The sequence below is a fragment of the Tachypleus tridentatus genome, chromosome 3, assembly GCF_004210375.1.
Source record: "Tachypleus tridentatus isolate NWPU-2018 chromosome 3, ASM421037v1, whole genome shotgun sequence".
Lineage (NCBI taxonomy): Eukaryota > Metazoa > Arthropoda > Merostomata > Xiphosura > Limulidae > Tachypleus > Tachypleus tridentatus.
Window position 1 is genome coordinate 58377132 of NC_134827.1, and position 24944 is coordinate 58402075.

Genomic DNA, 24944 nt, shown 5'->3' on the forward strand with positions numbered 1-24944 from the left:
CCCCCCCCCCTCCTGGCGTCGCCATTGTTGAGATCCACACCAACAAACTGTTATACACGTGATCGCGAAGAACGACTCTTTATTTATACCCTAGTTTAAAAGATAAGTTTTCATTTTTATTACTTTACTTTTAACATCTTCTGACTTTTTCTTTGTTGTCCCTCACTTATCAGTTTTGTATTTCTTTCATTTTCATTCTGTTTCGGTTACGACATTTCGTTACAACAATTGATTCAACAGTATTGATACACTTCTAACCAATACAAACTGTGAAAGACAATATTAAAATCGAACAAAAATAGTAATGAAAATTTGCATATAGTAACTAAGGTGACAACATATTAAAGTAGAAATCAAACTGTGAGGAAACAATATGTTATTGTCGAAAGTTTTTCATCTTACATCCCATGGATACTTCGACCAGTACAATTTGTATACATTTCTCATCTTACATTCCATGGATACTTCGACCAGTACAATTTGTATAAATGTATACCGATTTATACTGATTATATATATTACAGTTATGTTGGTTAACAATGTGGCTACTAGGATTGAATGCTATTAGTCAGTCAATTCAGCCTCAAATTTTGAACATGTTCACTTCGAGCAATTTGTCTTAGTTCTATTGGTTCCCCTTGTTTAGTACATCGGTGTAACCAACAATGCTAACAACTATTCTTAGGTTAGTAGAGTAAACATTGAACTTTTTTAGTAAGTCATTTGTTCTGTCGACGTTTCGTTCGAAATGCTTGATATAACTGTGGCTCCATCAAACATGCTCACCCTTTATCACGCGTGACTGGAGGATATATTGTTACATTCAATCCAACTATTCCTGGTTGGTGAGTGATAATCACGAGATGCCTTTCCTCTGTTCTTTCACTGCTAAATTACCGACGACTAGGGCAGATAGCCCTTGTATAGCTTTAAGCCAAATTTAAAACAAACCAACAGTCTTTTTTGACAAATTTGATAAGCTAACGAATTTTGCAAATTTCGTTTTGGTTCTTTAAATTGGAGAAACTTTGGAATAACGTGTCGTAGCTTACATTAAGTCTCATTTTTCAGAGGAACATCATGCAGGAAACAGTTCATTTACATATGGTCATATCAAGACATTAGCAATCGGTGTGCTCAAAGGAAAACGATGTTTGAAAAGTAATTGCATAACTATGTTAAATATGAAGAAAAAGATTCATATAACAGAAGGGAACAGAGATAAAGTTTTCAATGTTTTACAGATTCCATCTTCAGTGTTTAAAGCAAAACAAAAATAATACATTATTTCTAATTAAATAACTAAAATCCATTGCTGAAATAACAATAATTTAATCAAAACTAAAATACATAAAAGTAAATTATTAACAATAAAAGTACCGTACATATTTTAAATAGTACTGTGTGTTTTCTTATAGCAAAGCTACGTCGGGCTATCTGCTGAGACCACCGAAGGGAATCAAACCCCTGATTTTAGCGTTGTAAATCCGTCGACATACCGCTGTACTAGCGAGGAGAGTTTAAATTGTACAATTTTAATCAAGACTACATGATATTCGATGTTGTTTAAAGTTGTTTGACGTGGATGGTTTCTTTAAGTACTAATTCTGAATAATTTTGAATCCCAACAAAAATATTTATATTTTACAGTTCGTGTCCTATTTCTTCTCTATGTTGGTGTATAAACGAAAACCATGAGTCACTAAACTTTTCTGTGTATTTTCATGAACAATACCATATTTTATTAACTCTTACTACTGGATGGCGATCGGTTTTTGTCAATACAACAGGCCCTGCAGTCTTCTTATGCGGAAATACGGACAATTCATGAAGATAAATTCGAATATCTTTTGTCAGAAGAAATTCCAGGTATATGATATGAGGTTCAAACTAATCTGGAACTAAAACATTATTTGTAAATTATTAGAACGCAATTACCTATTATCATATTGCTCTGTGCTTTTTGTTTTTTAACTTATCTGGTTTTTTTTTTTATCCTATACCATCTTGTGAGCACCTTCCACATGTTGAGTGCGCACCCAGATATCATATTTTAAACTTTAAGTAAAGCGTAATTCTAAATGCATACGAACGTTTTTACTCAGAAATACTTCAGACTTTGTAGTTTTGTAACATACAATATGTGTATGTCACAAATAAGAACGAAAACGAATCCAGACTTTCATGTTTGTTTACATGTGAACTCTGACGAGTTTCTTAGGTGGACACTCTACTTATTGATTTATAATTCCTGATACCAAATCCTATTATTGTATTTATTAACTAATTTAAATTTCTTCTCATACTAATTAATCATGTCTAGTTTTTCTTAATGATTTACTTACTGCAACCTTATTATCTTATCATCTTATGATATAGAATTTGATCTGAACAACGACCACAACTTGTGAATAACTTTCAAATATTTAGTGCACACCTTTATATTAAATTTTAAAGTTTAAGTAAAACATAATTTTAAACGTATATTAACAGTTTTACTCAGAAATACTTTGTAATTTTAATTTTATGACATTCATTAAGTGTTAAGTCACAAAGAAAACTGAAATCCAATCCAGATTGAACAGAGGACGTTATGTGCTATTTGTTTTATATATATCAGAATCGTGGTGTCTGACCGTCTAATGAAATAATAACACTGTGATTCACTTATCAAAATGTTATTTTTGAATAGTTCTTAGCAGAACACTTCCTATACACACATGGAAAACCAAAACCCATTTATCACACTTACTCCAGAGTATCACACAATCTCACAGTTTGTTTTTATCACTGTTAGTAAATTATGTATCCTTTCAACTTTAAATGTTTTTTTTTTCTGAGAAGTATCTATTTGTGTTCTTTAATCATAAAATATTTTGCGGTTCTTTCTGTATTTATATTTTATATAATACAAATATATAAAATATATATATATAAATCTAGAAACGACAGAAAAACGACCCTTTATTTATACTCTAGGTACTATTTCTTAACTAAAGGAGAAATTTTCTTTTTTATAACTTTACTTTTAACACCTGACGTTTCCTACTGTTAACCCTGACTTATCAGTTTTATATTTCTGTCATTTTCCTGTTGTTTTGCTTACGTCATTTCACTACAATTAATTCACCAGTATTCTAATACCTCCAACCAGCACAAACCGTGAAACCACAATATTATTGAATATTTGCCCATAGTAACGAATGTTATAAGATCACACAGTAGCATGTAACAACACCGATGAAGCTGAAACGTTAAAATATTTTATAATTATGTGAAGAATAAAAGATTTCTTTCAGTCTTTTATCAAAAAGTGTAAATATCTCCAATATGCACTACAAGTTCTTGATTCACCAGTATTGTTGGACTTTCAACTATATATGTATACACAAACAGTTAAAGACAACAAAGCTGAACCACAATAATATTAAATATTTACATAACAGTAACTAAGATGGCAAGATATTAAAATAAAAACCGAACCGTACGAAGAAAGAACGTTTTATTACCTTGCAATCCACGGATACTTCGACCAGTACAATTTGTAGGTATAAAGTTTTGTATAAATATTTTAATTGTATATTCACATAAGCTCATTCTATAAATGTGAATTCAATTATTGAAATGAGAAACAAAAGTTAGACAACATGTGGGTAACATTCACTTTACAACCTATGAGAGGCTTAGGAAATAGTGTCAGGGAACACTCTGCTGTTTTAGATAGTGTCGTATTTAAAAATTTAGAAAAGTGAACATTTTATAAGAAAAGAAGAGATTCGTTTTACAGCAAGTATTGCAGTGGAAAAGTGTTTGGATTGTGTTGATACAAATTATAATTTTTAAACTATTAAACGTAATACCGTTTATTGAAAAAAAGTATTTTAAATTCCATTTATTAATACTATATTTATAAATTACGTCAATAAAGATACAATCAAACCTTGTGGCTCAGTTCTAGTGAAAGTCGGGTTCAAGTTATACGCAGAGTACTTAATAGTCTTTTCTATAATAAACAAAGTCTTGTTTGTATTGTAGCTATTTTGATAAATTAATTTAAAATACCAAAGTGGGAATTTTTTAGAGAATTTTGTTTGTGGTGCCATCAAACAGATAGTGACGCAGTTTATTTATTATTTCGGTCACATGGACGTAGATATAGTCACCGTGTCCTTTATATAAATAGTAAGATTAGAAATAATGGTGTAATTAATTCTTTATATTGGATTTACCATCAATATATATCTAGAACACTATACAATGCTGCAATTGTTAATACATAGCGTGTACAATGTTGTTTGTTGTATAATTAACTAATTTTGCTTTCAGTTCGTGATTTTAGTGAATTTTGGATAATTATATCTATAATATATAACACACAATAGCAACTTAATGTACTATGATGGTTTACCTGGTGTCGTCTCGTCAATTGACTACGACATTTTAATTCAGGTATCTTTGGAATGCTTCTCACGTTGGATGATAATTATCTAAGAGGCACTGATAATGTGTAGAGTTCTCAAGAATAACAAATATTTTGATCAAGTAGTTATTTTATTTATATTGTGAGACTATGTAATATAAATATTTTTAATTATTGATACTCTTTTAAAATATTTCTTCAGGGCTTAGATAGTGAGAACGAATATCAGACATAAGTTTATAAGTAGAAAAGGCAGAATTCTTTATTTTCGTGATGCAAAAAAATTGCTGAGTCGTTTTTTTATCTTCCATTGGAAGGTCTTTTAGATATCTGTATGGTGATTTGATAGTGCTAACTAAATTAAGGACATTGAGTTTACGTGATGGAATAGAGAAGTTAAGAGCTTTAGCTAGGATTGATTTACACTGATTATTTATGTTACAGTTACTTAGGTTAATAATCTGGTCACCAGGGTGAAACTAGGAATAAATGCCGTCAGTCAGTCAATTCAGCCTCAAAATTTTGGACATGTTCACGTCGAGGAATTTGTCTTCGGTCCATTGGTTCCACTTGTTTAATACATCAGTGTAGTCACATTGAACTTTTTAGTAAGTTGTCTGTTCTGTCGATGTTTCGTTCGAAATGCTTGATACAACGTTTGTTCCACCAAACATGCTCACCCACTGTTTGTTTTTGAACGGGGTTGGTAAGTGGTGTTGACTAGATGCCTCTATCCCTTTACTACTTGACGGACGGCTAGAGTAAGTAACCCTAGTGTAGCTTTGAGCCAAATTCAAAATACACCAATAGTATTTTTTGATAAATTTGATAAGTTAACGTATTTTCCAAATTTCGTTTTGGTTCTTTAAACTGGAGAAAATTTGGAATAATGTGTCGAATCTTGTATTCTGAGGAAAGCAAATTTCAAGGTTGAAAAAGTCCCGTTTTTCAGAGGCACATCATACAGACAACAGTTCATTTACGTATAGTCATATCAAGACATTAGCAATCAGTGTGATCTGAGAAAAACGATGTTTGACATTTAATAGCATAACTATGTTAAAGATGAAGAAATAGATTCATATAACAGAAGGGAAAAGAGATAAAGTTTTTATTATTTTACAGATTCCATCTTCATTTGCCATGTTATATTGTGAGTTTTGTTTACATAGTTGTATTTAATGGATTGTTTTGATTTTCAGAATTCTACCAAATGTACTACAACATAATTAGCTGAGATAAATTGAAATTTACCTGCTAAGTGTTAGTGGAAACAATAAAAAAGATACAAAGGAGAAAAATGATTTTTGTTCGTCTGTCAGTTTTATTTGATGAATCCAGAATATTTGGAATGTTTGATTAGTTGATCAAGCTTTATTTTGAAAAAAAAACATGTAATATGATTCCCAAAACTGTTTGTTAGGCACCGTTTTGAAACACATTTAAGACTATACACATATGGAAAGTTATACCAGGTTATTGTACGTAGTCTAAAATATCTGGTTTCATACTATTTTCGATAGAATAACTTTTTGTCTACACATGACAGCTATTCTTGTTCAGTGCAACCTCCAATACGTGCAAATATTTTTGGTCATAGAAGCCTTGAAATGGTTATCTACCCCATGTTTCAACTCGGTTCATCTGCGTTGTAGCATGTAAATAAGCAAGCACAACGCTCCACTGATACATACTCTACTATCAAAGCTGGCAGCTGGCTTCCTATCTACTGTAGAACACAACCTTCAACGTTGACAGAAAAGAAGCACCAGAAATGAGAAGTGTGAGGAGAGTAAAGTATCTATCGGAAATATATTTTCAGTGTAAGAAAATATCAACTTCGATACGATATCTTACCCAAAAACACATAATAACAGGAATCTCATTGAGAATCTCAGATTGACTCAGTGGAGGAACCTAGACGAGCACCCCTAGGAATGTGCCCTCAGGATGTTCTTGAAGTGTGACTTCTCTTCTTGGAGAAACACACTAGTTAGATAACGTATGAACTAGGTATACTCTTTTCCCATCCTGAAAGTACGGGTCACTACGTTGGGTGTAAAATGACATTTTTAATTGTAGATATCCTGGCTGGTCCACCTTCTTTTCCATGTTGGGGTAGGGATATCTGAGCAAATACAGTACATATAAATTAGTCCACCTTTTTCCAATAGTAGAGTAAGGAGCATCTCAGCAAACACAGTACATATAAATTAGTCCACCTTCTTTCCCAGTATAGGGTGGGAAACATCCTTGTCAACACAATACATCTAAACGGGTCCACCTTCTTTCCCATGATAGTGAGGAAAGCATCTTATAAAACACAATACACAAATATTAGTCCGCCTTCTTTCCCAGGATAGGGTGGGGAGCATCCTTGGCAACACAATATCTCTAAATGTCCCACCTTCTTTCCCGTGACAGGTTGGGGAGCATCTTAACAAACACAATACATGTAAATTAGTCCATCTTCTATCCCAGGATAGGGTGGAGACCATCCTTACCAACACAATACGTCTAAACGGGTCCACCTTGTCTCCCATGATAGGGTAGGTAACACCCTTGTCAACACAATATATCTAAATGGGTACACCTTCTTTCCCATGATTGGGAGGGGACATCCTAGCCAACGCAACACATTTAAACTGGTCCACCTCCTTTCCATACCAGATCTCCAAAGAACCAACCTGCAGGAGATGGTATGAGAGGAGTTTCTTAGCCGACTGGTATATTCTTTGGCTGGTACAGCTTCTTCTGAAACAAGACAAATCTTTTAACACGGTTAAGATACCTTCTCTGTTCGTTTGCCTTAGATATTTGCTCTTCAGGTAATTGTCATCTTAACTCATAAAATTCCTTATAATGCAACATATGTCTTCCAACAATTTGAGAAGACATCACTTCCTATTTTCTAGCTCTCTCTATAGCTTAGCTATTATTAAACTTAAAATATTGTGTTTTGGAAATTTACTACCTTTAACGAGAGAGATTTGTTTTGTTTCTGGAAAGGAAAGTTACGTGTTGAAGACGTGACAGCCACTTTTCATATATTAGTGAACACCATTATGTAGCCTGCAACTTCATTCACATCTATTTGATTCTCTTTCATCCCTTCGATTTCAATAGGACATTTATGAGAAGGTCAGCTTGTTTGTTTATGTCCATCTACTTCTTAGGCTTTGTGGACTTCCCTTTCCATTGAGAACAGTATTCGATCATCCTTTCATTATACGGAGATAAATTCTCAAATATATTCCATTCCAGCCCTTTTCTCTCTTTTGCAATCCCGTTTGTATAAATCTAATCCTGATGCATTACTTGTTTTTCCTCATTTACTTACATTTGCATACATACTGATTTCTTATTAGACCAACTACATTTCCAGGACCATATGTCTGGTCCTCGTAGTCTTACTGATTCATTCATTAGAAATTATAGTTATTTTTACATGCACTATTTGGATTCACAATCTGTGGTATGAATTTGAAATGTTTGGAAAGCTGACCCATTTAGTCTAGTTCAACTATGTAGCACACAATTACCCTGTCTTTCCCTGAACCTTTTTTGTTTGCTTCTTTGCACTTTACGTCTTCATCTCACGTCAGAAGTACTTCATAGAGATGCTGGTTCCTGTGGAATGATTCTTGTTCCATCCTATTTTCTGCTGTGGCCTGTACTATACATTTTGTATTCTCTACACTCATTTGACTAATTTGTAATTAGAACTTCTTGTTTCGTTGCTGAGATCATTTGCTCGTTACATTTCTGTACAATGACATTTTGGGGACGTTCTACATACTGTTGATCTAGGGAAGAAGCTATATGTCAACAATATTATTTTATCACAATCAATTCTCACCTTTCTTAAACCAACCATTCCTTTACTGTAATTGGCTCTGCTCCCGATATTCCCCTCGTGGAGTCTTGAGCGAAATTAAAAAGAACAAAAACATACTCTTTCTAATTCCAATTTTTTTTAGATCTCAGGTTTTTGTCTCTTTTGTGTCAAACCCAAGTAATCGCACACGTTAAGTACGTGGTGGTCGTAATTTTTACTCCTCTGATCCCACATGTCAACGAACGGATGAATTACCATCATTTTTACACATGGGCTATCACTTCAGTTTTATTCTTTCTTACTATTAGTTTTATCCTCTTTAGAATCTATTCTGTCTGCTTTAGGTGCAAAGAAAATTACCAACCTTTTAACAAGGTTTTACTTGGTATCCATAAAAAAGACACGGAGTGGGTTTAGTTGTTAATCTGTCCAACGTTTTCATTTGGAAAAGTTCTCTTCATTTCATTGGACCATTACTCCATATTCAGGTCTATATTGCAAATGCCTTCCTTCCTATTGCTATTGCAGAGTTCTCTAGATGCTTCCTTTTCTTCATCCGTTGTTACTATACTTTATTGTTTCAAACACTGCATTGTCTCCTGTGATTTCAATCTCGAGGTCAGAGCGTTTCCCTTTATCTCCATTGATGTCGTCTATGGTTATAATGCATGCAAGATGGCCTTCTCTTTTTATACCCATCAAAGGAGTCCTCCAGTCTTATCTTCATTCTTCTGATGGTGGAAATTAATTTTTGGTGAATTGACAAAATGTTCAAATACTTACTCACTCCTATCCAATACCTTATCTTCTTAATCCGATTATCTTCCCTTTCCCATACTGTACTCGAGAAACTTATGCAGTGGTTAAAGAATTGTACCGTACCTACACCTGTTCAGATTCTTTTTTCTTCCTCGTTAGGATACTTCACTGAACAACAATCTAATCTCAGACATATGTACCAGCATAAGCAATTCCTTCACATCATTGTATCCGACTTCTTTCTGTTCACTGGACACGTTTGTATTCCTTACCACTGCTAATGGATTGATTATGATCCATTCTGAAAATTTCATGGTGATCTTTTTTCATCAATCATGAAGCAGGTATCAGATCTTTAACTCTGTTTTAAAACACCCCACCACAGAGCATCGCTCTATAGATTCTCATGTATTAGAAGTGATGAACCTGAAAAGAGACCATCTGTATCATGTTCTTCCTATCAAATAGCCGCTTGACCCACAAGTTTTCTGATAATTGTGTGCCCTTTTGGGTAATTACGACTTATTTCGTCCTCAATAATCAAATTTCTTGAGTGGAACAGTGTATAGGAAACTAGTAAACAGGGAGTTGATGTCGTTCTCCTATTGATAGAGGGATATTACTTCACCATAACATCATTGCCCATTAATAAGAATCACGTGAGTGTAGGTTAGAGTTGCCTAAAAGCTAGTGCCACGCAGATTCCTAAGGAAGATGTTCACAGAAGATATATTTTCTGTGTGAAATGGTAAGTCTCTAAAGGAAACACATTTCCATGTGAGAAAATGTAAACATTCCAAAACCAAATGTTTTCTGAACTAACCAACAGGAGATAATAGAATGGAGGTTCCTATCTTCATCTCTACATTTGACACAATAGTTTTATAATGTGTTATAATTTTCGTTCCTGCTTTTACTTTAATGTTTATCATGCTGTTTATTACTTTTCATTTTGTACAGTTATTTAGTAACTGTAGTTTGAAAATTCACTCCAGGTGAACACAAATTTTAAATTTCACATTGCCTTTGAGACCCTTTTCATCTGGGACTATTTTTCAACACAATTCTTAACCAGTCTGAAATTTTGTTTTAAATGGAACCATGTATCTATTACTTAACTCCTATAAGATCCGTTGCACAGTGTGTTCTTTTAATACCAAAGTGTTCTGATAATTATACAATCAGTGAAATAATATCTGTACATATTTACCACCCATCTCAGAAAAAAACGTTACACGTTTATGGTCCCCAGTACCACATCGTTCTGCTTAGATGGTAAATTAATGCTATTAAGTTCGGACCAAGTTACTGTATATTTGCAAGTTTCCTTCCCATCACTCAATCCACACCAGCATCTGTCCTTTGTGGCCAGGTCAAACTTAAGTTCCAGTCTTTATCCTTCTTCAGAAAACATTCCCTTTAGTACTTCCCTTTTAAATATCACTCATTCAACAGACCCAGTTTCAAATGTATCATTCCGCTATCGTCACTCTCTGGTTGCAAACGTGGCTTTTGGACTAATTGTACATATAGCTTATTTCCTTTTCATTTCCACTTATCATATTTCCTTTGTGGTATACAAGAGAACGTTATAACTGATGGATACAATCTTTTGCTGGTTATTTTGTGGAAGAACTGGTTTTAGAAAGGTACTGGACCAGCTAGATAATATTAGTTGGTTAAGAAACCTCTGTCATATCTTCTTTAAAGGTTCATTCCCGGAATTTCTGGTATAGAAAGGAGATAGACTAGTCTAGATGTACTGTGTTAGCTAGGATATCACACATTACCATGGGAAAGGTGGACCAACCATCATACCTACAATTAAGGATGTCATCCTCTTTTTAACACCCAGTTTAGTGAAACATACTGTCAGGATGGGCGATATCTGTATCTGGTTATGAGCGCTCTTCCACATGTATGTTCCTCTAAGTTGAGATGTTACACTCCATAGAGATGAATTGGGACACTTTCCGAAGGGTGCTCGTCTAGGTAAATTATACACTGTTTTGTACTCAACCAACTTTATGTAAGATATCATAATTTCTTACACTAATACCTCGACTCATATTTCTGGTACTTCTTTTCTTGGAAGCAGCTGCGACCCTTGGGTAGGTGGAACTAGTGGCGGCAGAAACTGAACGGTAAAGCCATCATATGAGAAGTGGTGTCCGTCTGAAATGTATTTACGGTGTATGAAAATATTAAGTTTTCATAAATTTACTATCATCCTGCAATAGCCGTTCGTTTCAAAAAAATATAGACATTACAGATGTAAGGCAAAGCTGAATATCGACATTACCAAAATGGTATTGAAATTTTATGTGTGTAATCTAGTATATATATATCTAAATAATTGTAGATAAACTCATCTACAGGTCCTTCTGTTTGTAAGTTCAAAAGTAGAATTAGTTGGCTTTCTTTATGCAAAATATTTGCCATCGTAAATTATCTGTATGTTTAACCTGTAAAGGCAGATCACAGATATAATGACACATATAAATGATGTAACAGTAATATCTGATTCCATGTAGTCCTAAACATTAATTATGGTAAGGATATTATTGAAACATTTTATTCAGAAGAGATTCAAAGATGTCATATTCACATGTTCAGATTATTTATGGATACAAATAACTGAAATCATGCATATTTTTTTGCAATAAGATTTTTTTCAAAACTGTAGGTATGCTGTATAAAAAAATTATAAAAACCAACAACAACTTAAGACTGAATTATTTAAACAGTGAACAAACAGTTTGTCTGATATATTTTCATTACATTGGTTCTTAACAAAGTTGAGGAATGTCTTTACATTTGTTAATTCAAATATAACCATGTACCAAAAGTATAAAGTACTAACTTATTTACATTTGATCGTATCTTTGTATAGTTTTACTTTTATTAGATAAACTTGTTTAAAATATTTTAAACAAGTTTTAAGTCTTCATAACATGTTTTGCTCTACTTGATCCATTCAATAGTTGATTATTATTTAAGAAAAACTGAGGAAGAAAACATTTCTACATTTATTGAAATAATGGGATTTAATACGATCACATTTTATATTTTTTAGTAGTATACACAGGATTCAGGATGTTATATTAAAATAATTTTGCATGACAAAATCAACATCTTGAATATAAGGTTACACAGGTACAGTAACATAAAAAGCTATATTTGGTATTTAGTGTGTAGTTTCATGTCTCCAGGACTTTGTAACATTTTGGAAAGTATGTGATGGAAACTAATCATGTACGTGGATTATGAAGACGTGTTCAAATGAAGGTCTTTTCAAGATGGAGATAGTCCTTAAACGTAGTTGAATTGAGAAACAAAACAACATACATCAACACTTTCACTGATATACCTTCATTAACACTATATCAGTCCTCCATGGCTAGATAAGTAAGCTCTTGACTTCCAGTTTGAAGATGGCCGATTCGAATCCCTGTATCAACAAAATGCTTGCCCTTTTAGCATTGTGGACTTATAAAGTGACGGTCAATTCCGCTATTCATCACTATAAGCGTAGCTTAAGAGTTGGCGGTGGGAAGTGACGACTAGCAACATTCCTCTAGTATTTCAGTGCTTAATTAGGGAAAGTTAGCGGAGATGACCCTCGTGTGATTTTGAAGTTCAAGCTACACCAAACCAATTAACACAATATCACTGGTATGTCTTATTCTATAACGGATATAGTTTCGTTGAAGTGGGTGTTTACTGTAAACTGCTATAATAATACCGTATTTTACAAAATTCACACCAATAACAGATTAGCGTCAGTCACAGCGACACCCATATTAATTTCTCAGAAGTCACACTGATACCTGCAAAGGTGACGTGATTGAAAGTGGAGCTAGTTTTACTATCTCGTATTTTATATGTAAACATGATGACTTTTGTAACGTTTATTACACACAGGAAAACTTTATGTTTACAGCTTTGACTGATTATTTACACAAGGTAAAATGTTAGTAATTGGGAATGTCTATTAATTCCAATAATGAACAGACTTATTTTGCTGGCCATTCATTAATTTTGTTCACAGAGACACAGTTAGGGACATTCAAGACACGGAATACCTAGTTATTTTCAGTTACCTAGGTTTCAGTGCCTCATAATGAATATGTAAAAAGTTTATATTTAACAGACTAAGTGTACAGTGTCAGACTCGTTAGTTTTGGTAATGTAGTCGAAGGTAAACAACGGGTAAAATCTGTTTAACTGGACCCAAATGTCATCTATATAATCACCTTTACTTACGTAACAGTATTTCATAAATGCTGACGGCTGATATCTTTCTTTACCTAAAGATAACCAACTTGTTTGTTAGGTTGTTTGATAACGTTTACCACATCTTTTAGTATTAGACCTAGACTGTTTGTTTTTGCAATTTCGCGCAAAGCTACACAAAGACCGTCTGAACGAACCATCCCTAATTTGTAGTTTAAGACTAGAAGAAAGGCAGCTAGTTATCATCACCCACCGCCAACTCTTGGACTATTATTTTATCAACAAGTACTGGGATTGACTCACATTATAACCCCCCCCATGACCGAAAAGGAGAGCAAGTTTGTTGTGACAGGGATTTGTGATCCTCAGATTACCTTAATCACCTGCCTATAACGTGACGTTAGACCCGGAATATATATCTAATTGTTTCCGTACACTACGTTTGTATTCTAACGTTACGCAAGATGTACATTTGTATTTCATAGGCCACGTACTAGTAAAATTTCTAACGCATGACTCTATCCAAATATTCACATTTCTTATGAGACAAGCTCCATCCACAAAATGTAATTAATTTGGTAAAATTACAAGTTATAACATAAGTTATATTTTCATATTAGTGAACTACTGCTCCTGTTTGATAATAAAGTGGTTAAAACATTAGGACCAACACGTTTATTAAATTACGAGTAGTTCACACATTGTAGTCAACTGGAGGGCCAGGACGTGACGGTACGTTGCACGTGTGTGACAGGAATATGATAGTGTAACTCACGTGCAGCGGCCACATTATTCTTCCTCGAGAAACCAACAATGACGAAGAAAGTTCAATCCTGTATTTTGTTTAACCAAAAGCATCACAACAAAGTAGTATTATTACACGATACAGTTCTTAGTATTTAATTGAATATAAGGTCATCGTTATTTCACTAATTTGTTATTAGGTCCAAGATGGCAGAATAAACAAAGCTGGTCAGGTGCATAACCTTTATAACGGTCTGATACACGTTACTCCGACACCTACATTTAGACTCAAGACTGTGACATCTATAACAGTTTCAGTTACAGACACCCATTTCTGTAACTGTATACTTAACAACAAACAATGACAGGTAAGATGGATACATAACTAAAGTAAACTTTCTTCCGAGAACATTAAAATTAGTTGTTTTATTTTAATTTTCTAAAGTTGTGTTAGATCTCTAGTGGTATGTCTATGGACTAACTACGTTAGAAACCGGCTTTCTATACTAGTGGTAGGCAGAGCACAGAGAGCCAGTTGTGTATGCATACATACAAATAGAAACTGTTGATTTTAAAACTTTATGGAATTAAATTAACAGATACTAGCTTCCAACTGAAAGCATGGAGTAATGGATGGGTATAAATCTTCTTTACAAAATTTAAGACACAGTAATGGTAGAGACCATACACTTATTGCGGGATTGACCTACAAGTTCTTCACTACTTCCACTGATAACTTATTATTCACGTTGGCATCTTTTGTATCAAACGTTAAGAACAATTAGTGAGACTGTATAACTATGGTAATAAAACTTATTAGGTTTAAACTAAATCTCTCTCTAATTAGAAACACAAGTTGTAAGTTAATTATTATTCCTGCTACAGTGTATTAAACCCAGAAGAAAATAAAATAAGGTTTATCCTTCATTAGAGAAACAAGTACATTGCAATGTATTTCTATTAACGTATCACTGCGTTCTAATGTTTATAAACTTACTATTTATTAGTCAGATCTAGAACTTCTGTAAAGAAGTATAGTAAAAGAAACATCTCAACTAGAATATGAAATGAACTTGGTATATAATACATTTTAGTTTTACCGGTTGTATGTTCTTTGTGTATTTCAGTAATGGTGTAAACAGTTAAATAAACATGTTTACAGTTCTTCCTCTTTGTTATATTTTATTTTAAAATTGTCAAACCACTTTATCTTGTTAACAGCGATTACCAGCCCATAGTTAACTCTACGTCTTGGAGTCTCGTGTCTTTAAGTCTAGATTTTATAATTCTAAAGAATTCTATTAGGTAAAAAGACTTAATGATGTTTTCGTGTGCTATCCCTATCTATCTTTCCTTAACATGTCTGAAGCACCTAGAAGGAGGTGTATTCATGTCAATCCCATATTGATTGTTTACTAATGCGATTGGTTTCACTCACCATTTTAAATTATGTCTACGGACAACCTATTTCTAGAGCAGTGTGGCTCCAAGAAGAGAAATCACAAATACCAAACGTGTAAAATCAAAGTTATACATTGAAGGTTATTCAGCGTGATAGGCCAGTCTAACCCCTTATGATCCAATAGGGTCGTATAGTTGACACTTATAGTGCAAGATAAACTGACACTGTTTATAATAAAAGTGGTTGATATACAAAAGACGTGAAGTTTTTTAGGCTATATTCTTCACCTACAGTCAGCAGCAGAGTAGATACGGTGTCGACTTTGATGAATGTGAAGGCTTAATTGTTCCTATAAAACAGTAAGATGTACATTACTACGAGGTAACCAATTTCAGTGAACTTTGGAGAGATCACTACATCAAATGTACAATGTATTGACAAGAAAATAGCTGTAGACGTGTGCTCTTTACAGCAGACATGGGGTATTAGATATTTATATACTTTGGTATGAAATAGTAAAGTATTTGTACTTTAGAGAGACCAAGCAAAATTGAAATTGTTTCTTTTGTCTCATTCTTGAGGGAGGGTCTTTGTGGTTTCTCCAATAAATGATTTTACTCGATTCTTGTATCTTATGTTTAAAAGAAATATTTCTCAGTAGCAAAGCTATACCTTTGTGATCTTAAGCCAGTTTTGACATTCGTGGGGGCAGAGTACAGAGAGTCCATTTTGTACTTAACTGAAAACAAATCAACGGAGAAACATTTACGTGTATACATATATAAAATATTTTTATACTGTGATATTTTCCCGATTTAAGTTAAATTAAACAATATCACATGTACATAACATTTCGTTTTCTCGCGGACAAATGAAACTTAGACTCAGAACGAAACGTTAATAATGAGAATGTGATATAGGTAGTTATCTCTGATTATATATATTTCACAAAAATTTCTCAATATCACGCTACAGACCATAAAAAAACGCAGTAGTTAACGGTACGCAAACAAGTCAGTAATTTCAGGGTCAAACGTCATAGCAACAAAAAAGTTGCTTATGAAATAATTAAATTAATGATACGAACTGGAAAGCTCAGTCCCAACACCTAGTTTCGTCTGTTTTAAATTGTTAACACTAAATTCGCTGATTGGTGTATATTTAGGGTTATGAATTTACTTGAATATTGAAGGAAGTACTTAACATCGTACGGTACTGTGGACTTTCATTGTGAAACTTCGAAAACTCTTTGAAAAATGGTAGGAAAAAGGTGAAAATCGAGCATTTTGTTTATGTAAACAGAAATGTACATATAAACTTGTAGAAGTATAAAAACACTACAAACTCTCCCCACCCCAAGAAACAACTATTTCCATGTTTAAAAACGTTGTACTTTGTTAATGGATAAACGAGTTTACAATCAGGTTTATAACTTAGCAAACACATTAGCGAAAAACAAAAAATTAAAAGTCACTATCACGGAAAGAAATGTACAAAGAATGTCGGTATTACAGAATTGTAGTGCTAAAATCCGGAATTCGTTCCAAGAAGTGGGCGGTGTGAAGATAGCCAAATGATATTTCCGTTTTCAGCTTTTATTTGTATGTAGCAGCAGTAGTTTACTATTCATATAAATTACAATGATTTTTACTCGTTTCTTCCTAATTGAATTTCCCCCCCAAAGCTGCTCAGGGGCTAAGTTTTCTTGCCATTCATGAATTAGAAATGATAAAATGAAGGGGAATAAAAGCTAATCAACATCATGCTATGGGCGACTCTCACACAATGTTATTTGACAGTCACTTTTATAATGCTTCTACCGCTGCATAAATACATGCTACAATTTTTTGCTCAATTAAATTCACTGTAAGTACAATATAAATATGCACCCTCAGTGGGGCTCGAACCACGAATCTATTCTTCGGTATAGAGTTGTTGTTTTTTTATTCTACATAAAATTTTTCTCTCCAAGTACCTGCTAAATAAATACTGGAAACGTCACAGTAAGCCTTAATACTTAGTTTTAATATACTGTTAACAATACAAGTTTGTATTGATTTTAATTCCTCTATTTTCATTCTGCTACTGTTTGTTGAAGCTCAGATCTCTTCAACTGAACCTTTTACATGATATTTGACCAATCTGTAAGAAAAGATTTGAATAAGGCATTGACACTTATTAAAAAAACACAGAAATAGCAAGATACTATAATAGCTTTAAAGAACATTTTCAAACATATTTCTTGGTTATAATTCAAACATGATAGATGGCGCTTTTCCACTTACATCGAAGGTTCGGAAGTTATCATTCGTGCGTATTCGATTTGCTCTTAAATACTCTACATTTTAAATGTTTCTTTTAGTAAAAAGTCGCATCTTTTTAAGAGAGTTTGAATCTGTGTTTAATTAAATGATAATAAGCCAATACTTTGAAAGAACTAGCATCTTTCTGCGACTGAATAATACAATCACACCTTAAAATACTTTGTTTTCTCATAATTATACACTAATTAAAAGCCTTCTTTAAAACTTTAAAAATGAGGAATAAATATTTTAAGTTAACTCGCACCTATGTTAGATTTAACTAGCACAAAATATCTGTAGAGTTTAGGACCCTTCTTGATTAACAGAGGCTCCAATGTGTCAGTTAAGCTTCCCTACAATATCTAATTATTTTACATTTAACCATAAGTAGGGCTAGCATGCGAAACACAACCCTTTGGATATTAAAACGTGGCATTAGTACTTGTGCACGTAAGGTATGTTTGGTTTCAACAGCTTTTGAGCGAGAAGTTAAGCACAGTATCAAACTTCATGTACACAGGATCTGGGGGGGGGTAGAGAAGAAACACTGATAGTAGACTCTATAAGAAAGTCTGACAACTATCCATTGTGTTTGGGTAATCTTCATGGCACTTTGTAACCACTCCCGTCGAAACTCGGAGAGTAAACGACTAATAAACCATTTCATAATTAGTTTCCCAAGAAAAATCTACATTATACCCACTAAAACATGTTATCGTTGGAAACAGTCTTCAGTTTGTAAATGAGCTCACAAAACATAACATTAAACGTATTTTTGCTTTATTTGTTGTAACCACAAAACTGCTCAATTATTATCTGTATTGTGCGCACCACTTGTATAGAAATTCAGATTTTGGGCTTTGTAAGCCTTCAGATTGACAGCTGATCCACAAGGGCACAAAATATATTAGTTGTGGTTTTAGCACAGAATACTTAGGGCATCTTGGAAAGATTAAAATTTTGTTTTTCTTTTCTGGTAAAATAATTTTCCAACGTTTATTTTTAATTGTTTTTGACAACTGGTAACAGGTTTTACTTTTTATCTTCAACCAATCAAGAAAGAATGCTAAATGATGTGACAGAAACATTCTCCTTATTACAATACAGTTGAGAGAAGTAGTAAAAAACATTTTCTGCAAATATTTTATATGAGTACATTGGAAGATTTGTTAAACTAAAACGCTAAAAACTGTTTTAATAATCAAATAATCTTAACAAACGGTTCATATTTATTTGTTGAAATATATAGATTAAAAAGATAAACACTTTTTTTATAAAGTGTGTTTAAACCTACTGAACTTAGTAATTGATTAACAAAATACCACAATGAGCAAGTTAGTTGTTTTTTTTAAACATTACGTTTCGACGCATAGTATCGATGGTATTAGTCGAAATGGTGTAAATATAAAACTCAGATATTTTCTATTGTAAAGATTGTTATTGTAGTCAATATTATTCATTTATACCTTATTTGGCTTTGTTTTGCTTTCCTCAAGAGCAAATTTGCACAAATTGTCATACGAGTTGTGTTCACCACAGCAGTCGAATCTTTTAATTTAGTGTTACGAGATTTCAATCTTACCGATAAACAATCAGATGGAATAAACTTATCACGAATGTTCTAGAACTGAATATTAGAAGTAAAAAGGGATTTTGAGTTTAGTAAAAGTTGTGAAGATGTAGAAAAAAATTTTTAATCCTTTATCACTGTCACGGTTTACTTACAAATCTGTATTAGAAAGAAGCCCTCTTGGTTCTCTATCTCCAGTATTGTATTGAAGTTCGCTGTTAAATGTTTCAGGTATAAGGAAGACTAATGTTTGCTACTTATTGACAAAGATTAGTGAAGGTACAGCGACGTGCATGTATTTATCTGAAAGAATGAAACAGAACCACTAAACTCAACTTAGTATTAAATTTTATAAAAGAAATAAATGAAAGTTTCAAAAAAAATATTTAACGTTATTTTACAAACAATAAATTTTCAATCTTTGCATTTGTTTTGTTAAACATATACAATAGGATATTCGTTTCGTGCCCACCACAAATATCAAAACAAAGTTTTTAGGGTTCCAAACAAACCTTCCACTGATCACGTGACAGGGACTTTTGTCTTTAAGGCTATACTTTTACAGCAATATTTCTTAGTGACGTATTGAAGGGATATAAGCACGTTCTTACAAACTGTCAAATAATCCTATTGTAAACACTTGATTGTGTTTAAAAGCTTTTACCATACATTTCAGGTTCTGTACAAATTACCTTGGCTATGGTGTATAATTTCGTTACATGCAACATCAGGGTACATTGTACTTTACAACAAATTAAAATAGTTTATTTCATATTTATGAATCAGGGAAATAATATATTTAATACTATTATTTATTATAGTCTGTTATTGCATTCCTATGAAACATAATGGGTGAAAGTTTCAGTTTCAAAATGTAATGTCTAGTTTGAAATTTAAGTAATTAGTGATATTTTGAAATAGGTTTTCTTTCTGCCACTCAATACGATATTTCATATTTTTAACAGTATTTTAGACGGTTATTAAAAATGATGTTTTACGCACCCTTGGTAAGATGGAAAGGCATTGGTTAAGTCCTATGAAAAATAAACGAAAAAAAGTTTCCCAAGCGATTGTTAATACTAAGATAACGTCAGATAATGCAAGTCGGTTGGTACACAAAGTATAGTAATGTAGTTGTGTTTGATACCTGTCAGTGTTTATTATAGGATATTGTTAATCAAAGGTTAACGTTTTTAATACTAATGCATGACAAACGTGCTTTGTGGTTTTCTTATAAGAGAGCCACATCCGGTTATCTGCTAGCCCACTGAGGGGAATCGAAACACTATTTTTAACGTTGTAAATCCGTACACTTACCGTTTTATAGCAGTGGGCATGGAAAACGTAGCCAGATAATTCCTCTCGGTAAATACATTTTGTAGTGTTATTTCTCTTCATTGTTTTTATTTGTTTAGTGAAAAACTCCAGGATGGTCTATCAGGAGTTATATCCGCCGAAATATTCCATCCCCAAATTCAAGAATTTGAATCTGGGCCACTCAGGTTTCCAGGAGGTACTGTGCATGCAGCAGTTTTGTATACTTCTCATTGGAGAGAGAGAAAGAAAGAGAGAGAGAAAGTTTTGTAATCTGATGGTATGGAAAGGAATGTTGAACAAACAAAAGTTGAAAATAAAACTAACAAGTAATCTTGATATAAGTACCTAAATTACTAATAGTTGTAATAGAATGGCATAGACAGATATACAGCTTGTGGTGTTTGCATACCCGTTAGAACTGTAACAAGATTTTTAATACCCATAATAACAACACAAAACTATTAAATAAATTAGAAGACAACGCTTCGAAATTTTAAAATTTCTACATTTTGTACAAACAATCTTGAGATTCATTTTTACCTCGAATGGGTTTGTTGTTATCAGTTGAACTGATAGATAATGAGTGCGGCCAAGGTCATGAAAATAATTTTTTTTTGTTACAAAACAGTTGTGTTTACAACATTTAAACGAGATTGTATCCTACCCACTACTGGTTAGAGTGGTGTTACTTATTGGAAGATTTTACTATGTACATAAAGGAGTTTACCTTGTTAAAATTGTTTTAACATCCGAGTTTAAGCTGTTTGATACGTTTACTAATACAGCAGTTTATATACAAGTTTTTTACTAAATTTATTTATAGAAAATATATACTGATACGGCTGTGCTAAGGTTCGACTGTATTCTAGTTATAATTTAAACACTTATTACATGTTTTTATTTATTTATTTGCTTTTATCCACATAATGGTCCCTTTTGATTTTGTGTGAAATTTAACATTAAGATGTGTTCGTACACCAACCTTAAGCGGTCAGTGTTCATACATCAATATAAAACAATGTCTGGCGAGTGGCAATACATACTCTGGTAAACAAATGTTTATCAAAATACAAGTTTGTTTTAACTCACCAGTTCACGAATAAATAGAGATTGCTGCTCCTATCATCGAACGAAGAATAGAAGTACCAACCACCACAGTTCGAATAGGAGAGGGATATGCTTCTTCAGTCACGAAATAGATGCCAGCAGGTGTGGATATGGACATTTTTCCTATCATCGGAAAATTTATCATATCTGTACAAAATAAATACATATTTAAAACGCCAATAACAAAATTACCAGTAAAACTACAATAAGAAGTTAAATACAGATACGATACCTTAAAAAAAACCAAAACAAAACTTAACCTAACAAGTTTATAGCTGTTAAATGTTACTTCAGGAACGTAAATTCAATGAATATTAATACGTGACTAAATATTTTGCTTTTAAGCAAACACTGATTTGTAATTCATTTTAGTTTGTTACACTCAACATAACTGAAAGCATCATAACTCTAGTAAAATTATAATTATGATAAAAACAAAGAATTGCAGGACACTTTGCTTTACACACACCTTGCGGAACAGCAATCTCCAGAACATAGGAAACACAAGTAACTAGGAAAGATACTATGATGGTTAGTTTCCGTTTCACAAAGTTTACCGTTAGAGGGAGCATTACACAAACCGGAAGTTCCACAGCAGCTTGCAGTGGTAAGCTGATGTACGTACTGTCCACTAGTGTAGAGGAGCCGAAGGTCAAGCCGTAGTGTTAAAATGTAAAACTTAAATGTTCCATAAATGCTACTAGTAAAAACATTTTTGTTAATACAATGTTGTGGTTTATCAATACCAAAACACAAGCTCGCGTATTGGAATATTTACTAGTCTGTTCTCAAATTGATATTCTTTAAAGGCAGAATTGGAGTAAATTAACCTGTAAAATTGTGGACGTGATAAAATGCACCAATCGATAGGGTTCCTTCGTCTTCTGAATCAGAAACCGTTATTAAATGTCAAATCGGTCAGGAGATGACGGAACTGAGCAAAACGTTTGTACCAGAAAAATATCAGGTCATTCTACGTGTGGCTATGCTGTGGCTAAAATATATTACAAAGCATGTATGGTTTCTGAAAAGTTAGAAGATAACTACCATTTCTATAATTCTACGACGCAATCGCAGTAGAAAGTCAAACTTTCCTGAAATTTGATTTATACAAAAAGCCAGTGACGTCATTACGGTTTCCATTATTTTGTTGATATTCACAATTTCAAGAGGACATAAGTTAAAGATAAAGAGTCGTTTTCCTCCACCATCTTTGACATTAAAGTATTAACTACTGGTTAGTCAAAGAGCGCTTCAAGATCATCTACACAGTTTTTCTTTTGTACATTGTCGTGTTAAGTTGGGCCAAAATGCTATCCGTTACTTTAGAATATTTGCAACAGTTACTACTCATAATAAGGTGTGTTCTGATTCGCAAAATGGCTTCTAACATCCGCAGTCCCATACGATTACGGACCTTGTTTTTCAGGTGATATGGGTAAATATGCATTTGGCAATTGCATCACTCACTGGGGTGGTAAAACAGGATAGTGCATAGGCTGCTAGATCTTCATAAAACACGTGTGCTGCATCTTGATATCTGAAATTCCTTCCCAAAACTCACCAGGATCTTTTGGATGGTTGATTTAGTGTTTTATAGCACAAAGCAGCTAGTCTGTCTGCGCCAAACATCTGGTAAAAGTAAAATTACAAGTATATGTAGCAAAATTCATAAAAGGAAACTATGGTAAAACAAACGTTATTTTAGATAAAACAAAAGTAGCATAAAACCAATGTGTATATCTAGGGTACCATGTAAAGAGAAAACTAATTATCATAACCCGCCAGAAAGACTAACAGGTAAGTACAAAACCATCGTCAGTCACCTGAAGTTGGCCTTTCCAGTCCTGGATTCGAGTTATTTAATGTTACTGCCAGTTTATCATTTCAAATCGAACGAGATGAACTGCGATTTTAAAAAGTGAGCCACATTATAAAAGTGTAATATAAAAATTAAAACTTGTATAGCATTAGAAAGATCAATGGCCTTTAAAAACTAAAAATTATTATTACCATTACCAAGATGGACAGCGTTACCATCACCAATAATACTGTCTAACGTTATGGGCAAACCATGGGATGGGATAGAACATGTTTAAAATTGTGCCGTCGTTGAGTCGTAACGACAACAAAAAAAGTAAAATATGGCTTATTGCAATCCGAGTGTTACACGAACTACACACTGGTGCAGTTTCAGATAATAGAAAAAACGATGCGTTAAAAAACTGACCAACGCGTATTTTAGTTGGAACAACTTCCTCTTTCCGATCCTTACGGATCGAAGACGAAAGTTCAATAGAGAGATTTATTTGGTAAAGCTCGTTTTCACGTTGCTCAATCCAAGTAGATTGCCAACTGGGATGGAGCCGTGCCTTAAATATAGGATTATAGTCCATGTATGGAACAGGCACAGCAGTGATAGTGCCAGAGCAAGTAGATTTAGCTGCAGTGCGAGTGAGCTCATTCCCATGAATACCAACGTGGTCTGGTATCCAGAAAACTAGATAGCAGTGGATGTTAAAGAGAAATGGTCTAATCGGTTTTGAATAATTAGCTAGAATAGGGTGAGAAGTGATTCAAAGCTAGCAGAGAACTAAGCGAGTTATTATAAATAGTGAAATGTGAGTACTGCTTAGCTTCTGTGTAATCGAGGTCAAGAGAAATGGCATACAGTTCAAACAAGCCATGAAGAGCCCACACAGTCGCTAGATTTCGAACCATCTGTATAAATAGGAATGAAGAAGGTCCAAAAAGAATGTTTAGCAAATAAACAGTATTTCCAATCGGGAGCGTCTGCTTTCCTCAGATGACCTAAAAGATACATCAATTCATCCAAATGTGCTTGGATATAAAGGCGAAAAAAAAAAGAGCAGTGACCGATCGTCTGTTCTAACAAGTGTGGTCCACTGAGGAAGGAAAACACATCTGCAGGTGAGCTGTTTTGGCAAGGAACGAAGTTTTGAAGCATATAGTAAAGATAGTTGCAAATGGCAGAGGTGCAAAGAAAGTTCATGAGATTGTAAAGCTGATGTAGGGAAGTGCAGATAGCCAAGCGCAGAGTAAAATCTTTGATGACGAATGGGGTCCATAATCGAGTTTGGATTGAATAAGAGCACGATATATTTTTAAACATAGAACCTCGATCTGCTCCTGAAGTGGCAGAAGAGAAAACAAGAAGAATGCTTGGTGTTCTTGTATATTTGACCCATAGCTGCATTACATGTGGTTTCAGGATCAGCTTACGGTCA

General features: G+C 33.5%; 1 protein-coding gene and 2 long non-coding RNA genes across 5 annotated transcripts in view; 1 reads left to right on the plus strand and 2 right to left on the minus strand.

Annotated features, from left to right (window-relative positions):
• The window catches only part of LOC143246942 (uncharacterized), a 268555-nt gene that overhangs the window by 159759 nt on the left and 83852 nt on the right, over positions 1 to 24944 (plus strand). The window lies entirely within an intron of this gene.
• The window catches only part of LOC143246943 (uncharacterized), a 220781-nt gene that overhangs the window by 111334 nt on the left and 84503 nt on the right, over positions 1 to 24944 (minus strand). The window lies entirely within an intron of this gene.
• LOC143246074 (uncharacterized) lies at positions 17197 to 23321 on the minus strand. Of its 2 annotated transcripts, none has more exons than XR_013025774.1 (4): positions 22166 to 23321; positions 21679 to 21843; positions 19428 to 19575; positions 17197 to 17541 (listed from the first exon to the last, which is right to left on the minus strand). It is a non-coding gene; the product is annotated as an uncharacterized LOC143246074 (long non-coding RNA). The 2 variants fall into 2 exon arrangements; XR_013025773.1 differs by lacking the exon at positions 19428 to 19575 and adding an exon at positions 20590 to 20812.